This window comes from Sus scrofa, chromosome 1 (genome assembly GCF_000003025.6).
Source record: "Sus scrofa isolate TJ Tabasco breed Duroc chromosome 1, Sscrofa11.1, whole genome shotgun sequence".
In the NCBI taxonomy this organism is placed as follows: domain Eukaryota; kingdom Metazoa; phylum Chordata; class Mammalia; order Artiodactyla; family Suidae; genus Sus; species Sus scrofa.
The window spans coordinates 130,822,695-130,838,596 of NC_010443.5; the positions used below are offsets into that span (position 1 = coordinate 130,822,695).

The 15,902-nt window shown below is 42.7% G+C and overlaps 1 pseudogene; it reads right to left on the reverse strand.

Annotated features, from left to right (window-relative positions):
• On the reverse strand, window positions 1,736–2,465 carry LOC100519881 (annotated as a pseudogene).

The window sequence follows — 15,902 nt, forward strand, 5'->3', positions numbered from 1 at the left end:
GGGCAAGGGCTGCCCTGAGGGCCGATGTGTCCACACAAAGCAGACAGGATCCACATTTTGGCTTCAGTTAAGGGCTGGGTCTGACTGGGAGGGAGGCAGAGAGAGAAACTGGGTGAGATGGGAGTGGTTCTTTGTATTCTTGGGAACAGGGTGATGGGGTGGTTGGAGAATGGGCATGTCAAAAAAATACTGGTTTTGCTGCCTTCTTGCAAACCTCAGGCACTTCTTTCATAAGGATGCCTCCAAAGTTTTTTCATCAGGCTCGACACAGGACCTTAAAATTTGTTGCAAGACACCAATCTCAGATATGCTCAGAAGAATCAATACTGTCCACAGCCTTCACTGTTGGAGAGAATCAATATGATAGTTGGTGGGGGTTACACCAGATTTAGGGGAAGGACCCCACCCAACTCTTCTATCCCTAGTTTAGTATTACAGTTTTAGCATTTGCACCTTCTTTTATTTGACTGGACCCATGGCATGAGAAAGTTCTGGGGCCAGGGATCGAACCTGAGCCATAGCAGTGACAACACCAGATCCTTATCTTGCTGAGCTGCTAGGGAACTCCTGCACTTAAATCCTTAAATTTAAATTTAGACTAAATTTAAATCTTTAAATTTAATTTTAGGCTTAAATTTAAATCTTCTTAAATAACATTTAGGATCTTAAGAGTTTGTATGTGTCTGTGTAGGTAGGGACTTGCCATTATTAGCTTATAACTTTTATTTCTTTAAAAAAAAAAACACTTTCCTTTTGTTTCTATGTTTTTTGGCCACGCCTGTGGCATGTGGAAGTCCTCTGGGCCAGGGATTGATTGAACCAAAGCCACAGCTGTGACAATGCCATATTCTTAACTGCTAGGCCACCAGGGAACTAAAAAACAAAACAAAGCAAAACAAACAAAAAAAAACCCCACCAAAAAACACTTTTTTAAATGAGAGGCAATATAACCTAATGTTTAAGGAAGTATGTTCTGGAGCTAGCTGTGTGACCTTGGACAAATTACTAAACCTCTCTGTGCCTCCATTTCCTTATCTGTATATTAGGTCTGATAATTGTACCTGCTTCCTGAGGTTGTTATGAAGATGAAGTGAAATCATACATGGAAAGCAGGGATGACACCTGGCATGTAGTAACACCTAAGAAATGTCAGCTACTTTTGTTGGTGGTCCAGGGTTTTGCTTCCCATATCCTTCCAGCTCTCTAAGCCCCTGTTCAACACCTTCCTCTGTCCTCGGTATTTCCTGCAACTTGGTAGCTGGTTATCTCAGGTTCTGTGATGTTAGTAACTGTTGATGCTGAGTCGATCCATTCAGTCACTGGGGATTGCAAAACGGTAATATTCTATTACTTTTTTTTTTTTTTTTGTCTTTTGCTATTTCTCGGCTGCTCTGCGGCATATGGAGTTCCGGCTAGGGTCGAATCGGAGCTGTAGCTGCCAGCCTATGCCAGAGCCACAGCAACGCAGGATCCGAGCCGCGTCTGCGACCTACACCACAGCTCACGCACGCCAGAACCTGACCCACTGAGCAAGGCAGGATCGAACCGAAACCTCATGGTTCCTAGTCGGATTCGTTAAGCACTGCGCCACGACGGGAACTCCTATTACTTATTTTTTATTTATAAATTGGGTACTTAATTTTAAAAAACATTCTCCTTCATCTACTACTTAGTTACCCAGTGGCAAAATTAAACAGAAAGGCAAAAACAAATGTTTGATTCTTTTTATTTAACGGTTTTGAAGATAATGATGATCATTTCCTGAAGATGACTTTTAAAAGAGCAGTACAAACTCAAATCTCGAGACAGCTAATGGTTTCAATTATTATCCTTTCTGAAGTTAAAATTATCCCATCTTGGGCTTGTGGGAGCCTTTTTTTGTTTGGTTGGTTTTTTTGTTTTTCCTACTTAGTTTTTGTTTGGGTAGGCCCAGGAACTCCAAGGGCTTGTATCTAAAAGAAGGTGTTTGGGCTCTTGGTGGTGAAGCATGGCTTGTGCAGGTGACAAAAAACCTGATAGGGAAGCAGGAACTTGATCTTGGAGTCCTGGAACTGCTTGACTGCTGGTTGGAGGCACTTGTTGGCTGCAATCTCCTCCACCTTCTTGATCTGGCTGGAATGGGCCCTGGGCATGGTGCCAAGCACCATGTCTCTGTAGCACTGGGTGATGGTGCCAGCTGTGGTCAGGTCCTGGTATCTCGTACTCCTGGTGGGTGCTAACAAGGGAATCATAACACAGCCAGATGCCGAAGTTCTTCACCCTCAGGGGATACTTCTGGAACACCTGTCCACAGTAGATAATATCCACTGCTGATGTCTTCATCTTCAGCTGAGACACCAAGTAACTTGGCAACAACATGATTAGGCACAAAGATTTGCCTGCGAAAGAGGGGCGACGGGGGGCTGGCTCTTGGGGCTGGACAGCCAGCACCCCACCACTTTGTACTCTCCAAGTATGCCCTTCATGGCGCTCTCTCCACATTCACTGCACCTGCAGCATATATAAGTTCCCAGGCTAGGGGGCAAACCAACCTACACCACAGCCACAGCAACACCAGGTCCTTAACCCACTGAGCAAGGCCAGGGATCGGACCCACGTCCTCATGGATACTAGTTGGGTTCTTAATCTGCTGAGCCACGATGGGGATTCTGGGAGCCTCTTTAAGTTGGCTCCTGAGTCTTGTGACCTGAGGGATATCATCCCTCATCACTTCCTTGCTATCCAACAAAACAAGGTGTCCAGGCTTATCTTGGACATCTCCTACCCCAGACCTGGAATCAACCATTTTCCCAAGAAACTCTGGTTTCTTTTAGTCGAAAATGGTATTTCAAGACTAAAATCTGGGTACTATAGATAGTCATTGCTACTAGGTTAGTCATTGTTTCTAGGCCTCTTCAGTTGACAGAGCTGGGATGGACATTTCAATTGATAGCTCAATCACCTGATAAACTATTTCATGAATTCCTACTAGGGATGTTTGGTTTTGTCTTGTTTCTCAATCTCAGGGAGTTTTATTAGTCATATATACTTTAGGAAGAACTAGCTAGACCCTTTCCAAATTGGCAAGTGAGAACAAGTTCTCAAGCAAGCTTAGGCAGGAAAGGGAAATTTAGGATATACAGAACCCAAAGACAGAAACCTAGCCAGTCCTCAGGAAAGGAGTGGAACCAGGGATAAGAACAAGTTGTCAGGGATCAGGGCAGCCCTTCTCTAAGGGAAGCTTCTTGCTTTTCTTTCTTTCTTTTTTTAAATGTCTATTCAGATCTTCTACCCATTTTTAATTTTTTTGGCCACGCTCACAGCATGTGGAATTTCAGCCCATGGATGGAACCAGCACCACAGCAGTGACCCAAGTGCTGCAGGAACAACACTGGATTCTTAACCCATTGTTCCACAAAAGGATCCCTGCTTTTCTTTCACCAGATCTACTTTCTCCGCTTCATTGTCCACGTGGTTAGTAAAAGGTGTCCAAACACTTCTGGGCGGTGAGGATTTTCAGGTGTTACAAACCTGGCTATTGGGGATGGAGAATGGGAGGGAAAAGGAAGGGCAATTCCTAGACAAAAGGCTTACAAGGATAGAAGGTGAAGTTCAACTCAGTGATATCTACAGGCGATCCAAGCCTCAAAATCTCTGTATGTATACTTTGAAAAAAACAGATTTAAAATAATAGATAAGAAGTTCCCAGTGTGGCTCAGCGGTAAGGAACCTGACTAGTATCCATGAGGATTCAGGTTCGATCCCTGGCCTCGTTCATTGTGTCAAGGACCTGGTGTTGCCATGAGCTGTGATGTAGGTCACAGACATGGCTCGGATCCCACGTTGCTTGCTGTGGCTGTGGTGCAGACTGGCAACTGCAGCTCCGATTCAACCTATAGCCTAGGAACTTACGTATGTCGAGGGTGCAGCCCTAAAAAGACCAAAAATTAATTAATTACTTAAATAATAGATAAGTGAGAAAAGAATAAACCGCTTATGACCAATTTTTAGATTTACTTACTAAAATTTGAAACATCAAGAAACTCATTTCTTCATTTCTAGAGTCCACGGATAATGGTATGTGGATTATAAAAGCTATGATACTTAATATTAAAGCAAGAGAAAAATAATTTTTTGGTCATGACCATGGCATGTGGGAGTTCCCAGGCCAAGGATTGAACCCAAGCCATAGTAGTGACAATGCTGGGTCCTTAACCTGCTGAACCATCAGGGAACTCCAAAAGAAAAATATATATTTTTTTGTCTTTTGTCTTTTTAGGGCTGCACTCAAGGCATATGGAGGTTCCCAGGCTAGGGGTCAAGTCGGAGCTGTTGCTGCCAGCTTACACCAGAGCCTAGCAACGCAGGATCCAAGCCGCATCTGCGACCTACACCACAGCTCACAACAACGCCAGATCCTTAACACACTGAGCAAGGCCAGGGATCAAATCCAAATCCTCATGGATACTAGTTGGGTTCGTAAACTGCTGAGCCATGACAGGAACTCTGAGAAAATAACTTTTGACAAAATATACATACAAAAGAGCACACATAAAATATATGTACAGGCACTCATCTTTCTACCTGAATTATATCTACTAATTTCTACCATTTCTGGAAATTAGAAATAGATGGAAACATTTAGTACATGTGTTTATCTACAGGAGAGTGTCAAAATGGCAAAGCTGATTTAGGAGCTGGTTTGAGCCTCCTAGAAACTTATCTTTCCCAAAGTGGATTCAGAAGAATCCCACACCAGTGAAAAAAGGGATTGTATAGTCAAATAAGTTTGGAAAAACAGTGCATATTCCACTAACTCCACCTTCCACTCAGATCTACAAGACGCATTAAGCTATCAGGGGGAAAAGTTCTGCAGTAATCTTTTAAATTCTGTGTAACTTTGGATTTCTTCAGCATATGTGACCACCAAAACTTTTCATGAGGCCTGTTGCCTCCTGAATGTAACTTGTGTTCCTTGGGGAAATGCCAGCAGAGATGCTCTCTGATGACCATGGCATGAATGGAAGCTTTCCTGACCAGTGATGCTGATGAGAGTCTGGATGGTCAAATACCTCTAGACTCCTGAGAAACGTAGAGGTTCAGGAGGGAGGGAGGAATAGGGACAAAGTCATAGCCACTCTAGTCAAGGAGATGGGCAGGGGAGGGAGCCAACCTAAGATGGGCAAATTTGCTTTTCTGACCCAAGGCAACATTATACCTTCAAGTATACAATTCAGGTGATGGTTTCTAGGCTGAAAGGGGTGCCTTGAATTATAAAAAATAAAGCATAAGATCCTGGTCTTTGACCTGTGTTTTAATCAGTGAGAGTCTCTGTTTTAGGAGTTCCCTGGTGGTCTAGCAGTAAAAGGATCCAGCATTGTCACTGCTGTGGCTTGGGTTGCTGCTGTGCCGCAGGTGCAAATTTCCACATGCTGCCAGCATGGCAAAAAAAAAAAAAAAAAAAAAAAAAGACTCTGTCTTAATTCAGGCTACTATAACAGAAAACCATAGACTGGAGGCTTAGGCAACAAACTTTCATTTCTCACAGTTCTGGAGGCTGGGAATCCAAATGCTGGCAGATTTGGTGTCTGCTGAGGACCTTTTTCCTGGTTTGCAGAAGGCCACCTTCTCATGGTGTGTTTACTTGGTAGGGAGAGAGAGCAAGCCCACGTGCTCTGGTCTACTCCTCTTCTTTTAAGGACACTAATCCCATCACAGGAGCTCCACCCTCATGACCTCATCTAAACCTAATTACCTCCAAAGGCCCCACTTCCTAATCCTATTACATTTGGGATTAGGGCTTCAACACAGGAATTTTTAAAAATTTATCCATTTATTTATTCATATTATTCATCATTATTATTAATAATCAACACATTAATAAAGGAGATGCATGTGCTTCTGCCTGAAATATTTAGGAAAAATATATAATAGTGCCTCAGAAAAGAAAAGTCTAATATTTATAGTTTACTTGAGTCTAACTAAAGAACATTAGTACACATTAATAACATATGCGTACCCCCTTGCTGTACAGCGGGAAAAAAAAAAAATAACATGCGTAATTGGTTTCCTTCTACTCTTTGTTATTGGTATATATTGCCAAGTTCCCAACTTATACCAGAATACCTAACTCTAAATCCCTCAATTTCTGCATAAAGGAATGGGTTCAAAGTTGTTTTAAAAATGAAATGATTTATTACATTTGGGATTAGGGCTTCAACACATGAATTTTGATGGGAGCACAAACATTCAGTCTTACAGCAGTCTCATTAGCATTGATTACATTAACAATTATTGTACCAAAGTTCTGTTGTCTTATTTAAAGAAAACAGGTATGTGTATATATATGACTCAATCACTTTGCTGTACAGCAGAAATTACCACAACCTTGTAAATTAACTACACCTCAATAATACTTAAAAAAAAGAGGCAAAAAAAAAAATACAAGTGGCTGAACAAAATGTCAACCCATTGTGAAGCTGCCCCCCAAACCTGCATTTGAAATTGGACCCTTTTCTCACCCCATCTACAAAAATTATCTCAAAATGGATTAAAGATCTGTACTTGCTTCTACAGCACATATACTAAAATTGGAACAATACAGAGAAGATTAGCATGGCCCCTGCACAAGGATGACATGCAAATTCATGAAGCATTCCATGTTAAATATCTAAATGTAAGACCCCAAACTATAAAGCTACTAGAAGAAAACATAGAGGAAACTTCATGATATTGGGATGGCAATGATTTCTTGGATGTGGTACCAAAAGCACGGGCAACAAAAGCAAAAGCAAAAATAGATGATAGGGACTACAGCAAACTTGAACATTTCTGTGAAGCAAAGGAAATAATCAGTAGAGTACAAAGGCAACCTACAGAATACTTACAAAACATATCTAATAAGGCATTAATATCCAGAATATGTAAAGAACTCATACAACTCAAGAATAGCAATAACAACAAATGACCCAGTTATAAAATGGGGAAAGGACTTGAACATGCATTTCTCCAAAGATATGCAAATGGTCATCAAGCACATGAAAAGATGCTCAACATCATTAATCATCAGAGAAAGCGAATCAAGGGAGTTCCTCTTGGCTCAGCAGTTAATGAACTTGACTAGGATCCATGAGGATGCATATTTCATCCCTGGCCTCGCCTGTGGGTTAAGGATCTGGCATTGCCATGAGCTGTGGTGTGGGTCGAAGATGCAGCTTTGATCCTGCATTGCTATGGCTGTGCTGTAGGCCAGCAGCTGTAGCTCCGATTGGACCCCTAGCCTGGGGACCTCCATATGCTGTAAGTGCAGCCCCCCCCCAAAAAAGAAACTGAATCAAAACCACAATGAGATATCACCTCACACCCTTTAGTATGGCCAATATCAAAAAGAAAAGTCAAACAAACAGAAAATAACAAGTGTTGGCAAGGATGAGGAGCTATTGCAACCCTTGCACACTGTTGATGGGATTGTAAAATGGTGCAGCTGCCCTAGGAAACAGTATGGCGGTTCCTCAAAAGAATAACAGTAGAACCACCACATGATTCAGCAATCCCACTTCTAGGTATATATTCAAAATAATTTAAAACAGGATCTTGAAGAGACATTTGCACACCCATGTCTAGTGCAGTATTATTCACAATAACCAAAATGTGGAAGCAACCTAAATGTCCATCAATAGATGAATGGATAAACAAAATGTGGTATATACATACAGTGGAGCATTACTCCACCTTAAAAACAGGGAAATCCTGGCATATGCTAACAACAGCTTGAACCTTGAGGACATTACATTAGGTAAGTAAGCCAACCACAAAAACGCAGATGATACATGATTCCAGTTACATGAGGTATCTTAAATATTCAAATTCATAGAAACGAAAGTAGAATGGCAGTTACCAGGGGTTGGGAAGAAGGGAAACAGCGAGTTGTTTAATGAGCACAGTTTCAGTATTGCAGGATGAAAAAGTCAGAGAGATCTACTGTACAATAATGTGCATATAGCTGACAACACTGTACTGTACACCTAAAAATTAAGAGGGTAAATTTATGTATTTTTTACCACACACAAACCAAAAGAACCCCTTGTGTCGGAACCTCCTTGGATGCTGCTCTCAGTGACTGTCCTCAAGCAGTATCCTCCACCCAGGCCCTGGGAGACTTATTTTCTAAGTTCCTTCTGGAAAAGGGGTGGGACTGAGTTTTCTGGGCACTTCAGGAACCAAAATGATGGAAGAGAAACCATCCTGACCTCAAGGAGTCAGGAGTTCATTGCGGCGGGGGATGTAGGGGGTGTTGCCCAGCAGAAGCTGCCTTAAGGAGGGGGCCAAGCGCTGTCCAAGGCTGGCCGTTACTCTGCAGGCTAGTGTGCAACCTGGAAACAGGGTAAGGTCACCGGGACAACTGGAGAAGCCCCCACAGCAGTGGAAGGACAATGAGAACAGCTGAGATTCTTTATTTCTGGGAATGACATTGCCAGAATAAATGAGACTCAGAGTCCAACAAGGGCTACACGCCTTTTAAAAACACCAGATATTTAATCCTCAAGAGGGTCAAAGTTAATCACCTTTTTTTTTTTTTTTCCATGGCTGCACCTGTGGCATGTGGAAACTCCCAGGCTAGGGGTCAAATCAGAGCTGCAGCTGCTGGCCTATGCCACAGCCACAGCAACCCCAGATCCAAGCCATGTACGCAACCTACACTGCAGGCAGCTCATGGCAATGCCAGATCCCTAACCCACTGATCGAGGCCAGGTGTGGAACCCACATCCTCATGGATACCAGCCGGATTCATAACCTGCTGTGCCACAACAGGAACCCTAATCACCGTTTTTTTAACTCCTTTGTGATAGACTTTAAATTGAACTCTTTGACACTTTGTAAGTTTTCAAATTTTTAGGCCCTATTACAGAAAAAAAAAAAAAAATATATATATATACACACACATTTGTCTTTTAAAATATATATGTATATATATGCACGTACACACATATAGATATGATTTTTTTGCTTTTTAAAACAATTTCAACATAACTATACTTACAGAAATACATTCACGTTGATTAATAGAATGCAATTTAAGTTTAACTTATCCTACAAAATTTGGTCCAAAAAAAGCTTGGTACCTGGTTTGCTTTAAAAAAGAAAGAAAAGGAGTTCCCATGTGGTGCAGCAGAAATGAATCGACTAGAAACCATGAGGTTGCGGATTCAATCCCTGACCTCACTCAGTGGGTTAAGGATCTGGGCATTGCTGTGAGCTGTGGTGTCAGCCAGCAGCTGTAGCTCTCATTAGACCCCTAGCCTGGGAACTTTCATAAGCCATGGGTGCGGCACCTAAAAAGACAAAAGACAAAAGACAAAAAAAAAAGAAAGAAAGGAATTTGAAATCTGGTTTATTTTTCATCTATTACAAATGTATATAAAAGATCCTCCATCAAATGCTGCTAAAACAAACAGCAAGAACCTTGAGAAATTAACCTCTGGTTTGTCTCTGAAAAATAACACGTATTGCATCGCATAGTTTATAAAATTGGCGAAGAAAACATTGTCGTGATATTTCAATGCCAGTTTATAAAGTTCAATAACTATGAGATGTTGAGGAAGGTAGGGAGAGCCTATGTATGCATGTGAAAATGTAAAAGCTCTCCGATCTAGTTAATATTGCATATAGATCACAATTCTACTCAAACTAATATTCAGGTTAATTTTTTTTTTTTTTCTTCCTGGGGACAAACTGGAGCTACAGCGGCTGGTCTACGCCAGAGCCACAGCAACGCAGGATCCTTAACTCACTGAGCAAGGGCAGGGATTGAACCCGAATCCTCATGGATACCAGTTTGGTTTGTTACCTCTGAGACACATGGGGACTCCCAGATAATTTCTTAAATCGGAATTAACAGTATTAGTCCAGTTAACAAGGAAACTGCACAGTAGCTGTTTTTCTGATTTGTGCCAAAAAGAAAATGGAGTTTCTTCCCCGGTTTTTCAGTCCAGAACTGAAACTATAGGAAAGGTATTTCTTCCACTGCCAACATTCATGGGTGATATGGGATGACTTAAGCTTACATCTGAATTGGCACTCATATGCAAAATAGTCCCCAAAGTGAAAGACTACATGATATTAGAAGTGACTCTAAAATATAATTTTTAAACTATAGGACAAGAGACACATGACTTAAGTACCTTCCAAGGTAGATTAGGAAAGGAGGGATATTTTATGTACGTCACTTTTCAGCCTGCCCTGTCCCCTTGACTTCGTGACAGTAGGACTCCCCTCCCCCACCCCCATGATTAGTGCTAACATCACGAGGAAGCTGTATCTTGAGCAAGCCAAACAATCCAAAGCACTCGCCGGAATAAAACCACTGATTTGCTTCAGTCCTCACAATGTGGGAAGTGACTTTGTACAAACCAAGGAATCACACTCTTGAAATTTCCAGAAATTACTAGGTGATTTGCTGTTTAATCCAGTATCTGGGGAGCTTTTGAAATCAAGTCATTCTAATGCTTGAGACCCTCCCTCAGTTTTTCTTGAAAAGAAAAAGGGGTAAGCCAGAAAAGGAAACCGGAAGAGTTATGAGTAAGGGCCAGAGCCCAATATTTCTCACCCTTGAAGAACGAGTCCCCTTAAAGGAGAAGAAAAACATACCCAGCTTCTTGAAGGAAGTATAAAACATGAAGCTAAGGATACTTATCCTAATACTTATTACACTACTGTAAAAGCCCAGACAGAACTACAAGTTCAAACAAACTTATGACTCAAAACAATTCAAACTAAAATCATTAATTTTCTGTGATAATTGATACCGTGTTGCTGCACTGAATTCTGCCACCTGACGAGGGTGCCAACTACAAGGAAGCAGGTTCTTTGAGTTTAGCGCACTTCCTTCTACCAACTTCCACACGATTTTTTTCTTCTTGTTGTTTTGTACTGTCACCATTGACATATTCAATTTGTCTCTGTTCTTTTCTAATCAGAATGGAACAATTCTGGTGGAGCTGCTTGCACCACCTCTGTTGTAAATGCAAACTTGGAAACTGAGATGACACAGCAGTACTGGATTATAAGGTAATCGTACAAACTATTGGGAACATTATACATCAAAATTATAAACATTTGTTTAGGAGCTACCATCATGGCACAATGGAAATGAATCTGACTAGGAACCATGAGGTTTCAGGTTCGATCCCTGGCCTCGCTCAGTGGGTTAAGGATCCGGTGTTGCTGTGAGCTGTGGTGTAGGTGGAAGCCTTAACTCGGATCTGGTGTTGCTGTGGCTATGGTGTAGGCCAGCAGCTGTAGCTCTGATTGGACCCCTAGCCTGGGAACCTCCATATGCTTCAGGTATGGCCCTAAGAAGCAAAAAAACAAACAAAATTTGTTTAGCAGCAAAACTGAACATTCAAAATTAGAAGACTTCCCAGAGTATGTCCTTGGGTCTCAGTTTGAGAAAACCTTCCAGAGCCTAAACCTGAGGCTCTTAACCTTTTTTTTTTTTTTTTTTTTGGCCACACCCATGGCGTATGGAAGTTCCCTGAGCCAGGAATTGAACCTGCACTACAACAGCAACCCGAGCCAAAGTGACAACACCGGATCCCTAACCCTCTATGCCAAAAGGCACTCCATCCCCTCACCTTTTTTTATACCATGAGCTCTCTTTGGTGGCCTGATGAAGCCTCAGAAAAATATTTTGCATTAAACAATGATAGGATTGCAAAGGAAACCAGTTACATTGAAATTTAGTCATCAAAGTATTAAAAAATAAAAATGGAGTATTGATATATGCTTCTTTATGAATAATATATTAAGAATCTAGTGGCAGGTCTGATAACTCATAATTTCTAGGTAGCAATGAGTATAACTGATAGTTTGTGATATCTTCAACAACTGTAAAGTAATATTAAAAATATCTTATTTCCATAGATGACAAAGTCACCAGTTTTATTAATATTTCATAAAGCCATGAATTTACAACATTTCATATATTTCAGCAGAGGTGAGTGAAAACAAAGATGCAACTTTTCCCCAAGTTTACCAACCTCTTGAATTTTGTCCACGAACCTCTAAGGGGTCCCAAGGATCCCTGACAAGGGCCTCTGGTCTAAATCTTTCCCAAATAAAATGGTTAAAATTAGACACCCATATTCAAGATTAACCACAGGATGATTAAGGAGCTGCCTGGGTACATGGACCATCCATCTCTCTCCCTTCACAGAGCAACTGGCCAGGACCTAAAGCCAGCCCTCCTGGCCAGCAGATCTCTAAACCTCTGTGGCACCATACCATGAGAAGCTGAACTGTGCTGGCATGATGAGGTTCCTTCCTCACTCTTCTTTTATGCTTTTCGAAGATGCACTGCAGGCTGAGGCGTGTCTCCTCCCCTTTACTTAGCTCTCAGGAATGAAGCTCCTCCCCTGGGTGGAGCCCCACATTTTAGAGTATACCTAAGGGGTTCCCAAGTGCAGAGGAAAGGTCCTCAAGAGACTCTGCTCATCTCCTATGAGGAGGAGGGTGATGACACAGAGCACGATGACCTCTTTGGTTGTTAGGCAACTGGTCATGAGGAAGTGGGGCCAGGTGGAGCCAGAGACACCCAGCCAGTCACATGGATGCCCTCTCTACCCACCCTCTGGTTGGGAAGGGCTGAAATGCCCTGGGATTGCTAGGCAACAGAACAGAAATCACTGATGATGGTACGCAGAAGATTGTTATACTCTTGGTAGTCTGTAGAATGGGGGGGTGAGAGAGAGAGAGATGTGACCCATCACTTCCCCTGGAGGTCTAGAAGGGGGCTGAAAAAATCAAAATTTCTTTTCTGGGGGGTCGGGGGCATACCCATGGCATTTGGAAGTTCCCAGGCTAGGGGTCAAATGGGAGCTATAGCTGCCAACCTACACCATAGCCACAGCAGCACTGGTCCGAGCGGCATCTTCGACACAGCTCATGGCAATGACAGATTCTTAACTTGTTGAGCGAGGCCAGGGATCGAACCCATGTCCTCATGGATATTAGTCGGGTTTGTGACCACTGAGCCACAACAGGAACTCTAAGATCAAATTTCTAAAACAGCTTAAAGGAGCCTTTTGGGGTGGGGGTGTCCCAGCCAGGTTGACCATGAAACCTAGGGCTCACTGCAGTGTATTGAAGGCATGTCTCCCCTGGGGCATCCCTCTTCTTCCTGCACTAGGTCCTGTCAACACATGCCCTCCATTCTGGTCTGGATGCTAAAAGGGACAGGTAAGCAAATCCATCATAGGAACCCAAGTGATAAGACTTCCCAGCTGCTCCAGGCAATGTGGAGAATGAGCAAAAGACTGAGAACCAATCTCTTTGCCTCAATCCTGGGTCAGCCTCTAGGAGCTGTGTGACTACTCTCTCTGAGTCTTGGCCTCCATTTATGTGAAATGGAGCAATAAAATCCATCAGTCCCTAGAAGCATCCAACAGGATTTAACCATGAGGAAACAATCAGAAAATCCAAATTAAGGGACATTCTGCAAACAACTGATTCAAATGCTTCAAAATGTCAATGGCATCAAAGACCAAAGAGGGGAGAAAATGGTGGGAGACTGTTTTGGTTGAAAGCAGACTAAGAAGTCATGACAATTCAATTCTGTGTATGACCTTTGATTTGATTTAACAAATAAAAAGTCAAGGCATTATGCGGACAATTGGGAAAATGTAAATATGGATTTGTACAATACTGTTGTATTAATGTAAAAATGGCTTACTTTTAATTATCATATTGGGTTACACGTAGAATGGTCTTTTCCTTAGGAGATACATGGAAATATTTGGGTGTTACACTGTCTATAGTCCATCCTGAAGTGGTTCAGCAAACCATACATATATAAAGGGATCAACAAATGTCGTAAAATGTGAACTGATGAATCTGGGTCTATGGGCAGATAGTTTCCTCAGGAGCTGTGTGACCACTCTTTCTGAGCCTCAGCCTCAGAAAGGTACTATTTTCACCACTTTCATGTAGGTTTGAACAATTTCAAAATAAAAGAACAGAGAAGAGGTGTATAGACATTTCCTCACCCAGGGCCTGGCACAAGGAAGTAGGTAATAAATTATGATTACTTGATCTTTGCATCTACCTGGGGCTGGAGATGCTTTCATAAACCAAAAGAATGACTACAGACAGTGGAATGACAGGCCCTGGCACGGGATGGTGGCAGGACTCCAAGTGCTGAGGCCTCCCTGCTCTGATGGCCCCTGAAGGGGTGATGACAGTGTCCCTGACACAGAGTGGGAGCTCCCACTGTCACCTCTGGGAGGAGAACATCTAGGCTGACCTAGGTCATCGGCCATGTTCAGAGCCTGGTCTTGAGACTCCTATCTGAAAGTTAAGAGATTGGAGCTGGAAATGACACTCTCAATTCAGCCCCCCCAGGTGAACTTGGAGGGCAGACGGTACCTCTGTGAGAATGAGAAAGAAGTGCTCCTTCATCTGGGACACCTGGTCTGCGTCCAGGCACTGGCCGCCCAATCGCACACCACAGCCCTGATTAATCCCTTCTATGTAATATTAACTTTCATTTACTGACGCCAGGCATGTTCTGTGACTTATTTTGAAACCTCACAACAACTCTTCAGGATAGGTGTTGTTTTGCTCATTTCACTTGTGGGGGAAAAGGCTCAGAGAAGCTTGTTTGATTGGCTCAGCTAGTGAGAGTTTGAGCAAGAAAGCAAGCCTCTGAATCTCAGACTTCCTGACCCTTGAGCTCTCAGCCCACTGCTGCTCTCCACCCTTCTGTGTGCACAGGGTTTTATGCTGTGTCATACTCCTTTCCTCCTGTGGTCCCCAAGTCCCCATAACTCCACAAGAAGGTGACAGGTGAGGAAACTGAACTTTTTTTTTTTCTTTTTTTTCTTTTTAGGGCCACACCCGCGGCATATGGAAGTTCCCAGGCTAGGGGTCAAATGGAGTTGTAGCTGTTGGCCTACGCCACAGCTACAGCAATGCCAGATCTGATCCATGTCTGTGACCTGCACCACAGCTCATGGAAAAGCCAGATACTTAACCCACTGAGTGAGGCCAGGGATCGAACCCACATCCTCATGGATACCTGTCAGATTTGTTACTGCTGAGCCACAATGGGAAGTCTGAAACTGAACCTTAAAGAAGGGACTTGCTCCAGCTCATCAGAGGCATGTGGCAGAGACTGGACTGAAATGCAGGAATCAGGTCACTCTCTGTTCCTAATACCCTAAGGGACTCCCTCCCTACTAACCATTGGAGGCTGCGACTTCATCCCCTCTAGAAGCCTAGATGGGTTAGGAACAAATGAACACGGCCCTTGTTCTCCTCTGCTTTAGGGTTGCCATTTGACTGTTCAAAGTTCCTCCCTTTGGGGAATTCACTTGGTCACACTTGGACTCCCAGGCTCGTCTCTTGGTTTTACTTTTCATGACATCTATCTCTCACCTGGCTATGTTCCTGTTAGTCCCAGTGGAACCCCTTCCCTCTTGTGCCTCAGCAAACCCAGGACCCAGCCCTGTCCGAGTTGCTTCCTCCATCTCACAAACTTCTACTATTGCTTCCTTACTGGAACATCTCTCCTTCCTTCAAGACTCCTCTCTTTAAGAAGAAAATGCTAGTCACTAGATGTTCATTGTGATTCCCCTCCTACACAAGTTCCTCTTCTTCTATTTCCCTTGCTGCCATTTATCCATCCATCCATCCTACTACTTATCCATTTAGCTATTCATCCTTCCATTCACACACACATACACACACACTCATTTACACATCTGTCCATCCATCTGTCCATCCATGTATCCTTCCATCTAATCATCTGACCTTTCACTTATTCAACCTTTATTGAGCACCTGCTATGTATCAGATACAAAGAGAAACAAGTCTGGCTCTTGCCTTTGGGAAACTCCCAGTCTATAGGGCAGAGACAGACAAGTAAC